The following is a 2,203-nucleotide window of genomic DNA, read 5'->3' as shown; positions in this document are numbered from 1 at the left end:
TTTGATCTTTGACATGTTTCAACTGTCAATTGCCAGTCTTCTTCAGAGGCATCTGCTGATCCCTTTGATGTTTTCTTGACTTCCGTGTAATGATTCCACCATGATTCTTTTTTAATAATAAGGTAAGGTTTTGTTTATTCAGACAATTGTTCTTCAGCTGTCTGAATAAATGAACAACAAACAGATAAAAAACAAACAACCCTGGACATTAGCTACAACAGAAACATCAAAGGAAACATCAAAGCCAACAGCAGACAAGGTAGATTTCCTGAGGAACGGTTGTAGAAGACCTAAAAAAGACAAAACAAATCTTGCTGGAATTAAACCATTAGGGGAATAAATACTCAGTTATTCATTAGTAGCTTCTCAGATGACTCAATAAGTCCTGATTCTTTGACCCAGATCGTTAATGGATGAGCAGCTCTAAGTGGGAGCTGGTTCCTCAGTGAGGAGCCTGATAGTTAAACACTAATAGTACGTTCACACCAAACGCGTTTCAGGCGTCAAAATCATGCCTCACGCACATAGTAGGAGGCGCGTGTCGCGCAGCGGGAACTCTGACGCTTCCTAGAAACACGTCCACCATGTATTGTGAATGTACACCTGCTGCTTTTGATGCTTTCGACATGTTTGGTATAAACGCGCCATAAGAAACAGTGACCAGTGAGGGGCGTGTCCTGTCTCTGAGGGGCGTGTCCTGTCACTGAGACGTTTAAGAGCATCCAGCCTGAGGGACAGAAACCATTGTAAATCTCACCTGAACCTCATCGCACAGACAAACCTTGACCCACAATCCTCTGGGGCCTTTTATACGAATTAATGGGCAGAGACTAGTGTGTGTGTGTGTGTGTGTGTGTGTGTGTGTGTGTGTGTAGCAGATGCTTTACGACTCTCTGTGCTGGTATTTAAAAGGAGAACGGACGATGGAGGGGGTGGGGGGGGAAGCGTTCCCACCGTATATCAAAATCACAGACAGGAACATCCTTCCTCAGCAAAAACAATGACAAGATCATGTGATCTCAGACGACTCACTTCTACTTCCCAACCCAGATTTTTATCTTTTCCAGTGAGTATTATGGATCGTCCTTGTTGTGTAACATTTTGTTTACAATTTAATGCTTTTATTAGTGAGTCTCTGTGTGTGTCATTTTGTGTGTTTTTCTTTTCATAATTTGTAATTTTTTGTGTTTTCTTTTTCTTTTGTGTTTTTCTTTTCATTTAGTGTGTTTTTGTTCTACTTTTGTGTGTTCTTGGGTCATTTTGTGTATTAGTTTTCTCTCTGAGGTCACTTATGAATGGCCTTCCTCTGTCAGGTCACAGACGTTGGGGTCCATTCTGTCCTTTTTTTGTGAAACGGAACATGAGCGATATCAGATGACGTGGATCAGGTTTATCAGCGATCATTGATGTGTGAGCAACGTTCTCTGGTGACTCACATCCATTTAAACGCAGCGATACCAGACGTTTCCTTTCCTCTGCTGGTTACAAACGCCCTCCATCACCTGCTCATCGTGTCGCTTCCCATGGTCTGGACAACAACATGGTCTTCCTGTCTGAGTATGAGGAAACAGAGAACCTGCTCACCCTGCTGATTCATCCTCAGAGGTAAACTCTTATCACAAGCTCCGCCTCTCATGGTTTCTTGAGACGAACATCTTCTTCTTCTGCTTTTCTTCAAAAACAACAATACATTAATTGTTTTAAACTATAAAAAACAAAACAAATCAATATATATATAAATAAATGTCTGCTGCTTACCTTTCAAAATAAAAGTTACATTTAGTTACTTCACTGTGTGTGTGTGTGTGTGTGTGTGTGTGTGTGTGTGTGTGTGTGTGTGTGTGTGTGTGTGTGTGTTACATCAGCATTCAGGTGCTAGTTAATCCAGGGGAAACCAAGGAGTTGAGCTGAAGACCAGACCGATGACGTGAGAGGAACTACACTCATACTGTGTGTGTGTGTGTGTGTGTGTGTGTGTGTGTCTTGCTCCTGATGGAAATCGTCCTTTATTAAACGCTCTAATCCTATTTGGACGACTCCACAGAGTAAAACGATAGCAGGTCAGGAAATTAAAGCGAGGACACACCGCTGAGAGGAAGAAGTATATGCGTGTGTGTGTGTGCACGAGTGTGTGTGTGTGTGTCTGGCGGATCATTTCTTCACACAGTACAGTTTTCCGCATCAATTCCTGGACTTAAAACAC

This window comes from Gouania willdenowi, unplaced genomic scaffold (assembly GCF_900634775.1).
Source record: "Gouania willdenowi unplaced genomic scaffold, fGouWil2.1 scaffold_173_arrow_ctg1, whole genome shotgun sequence".
NCBI classification, from domain to species: domain Eukaryota; kingdom Metazoa; phylum Chordata; class Actinopteri; order Blenniiformes; family Gobiesocidae; genus Gouania; species Gouania willdenowi.
Note: the sequence above shows the minus strand (reverse complement) of the source record.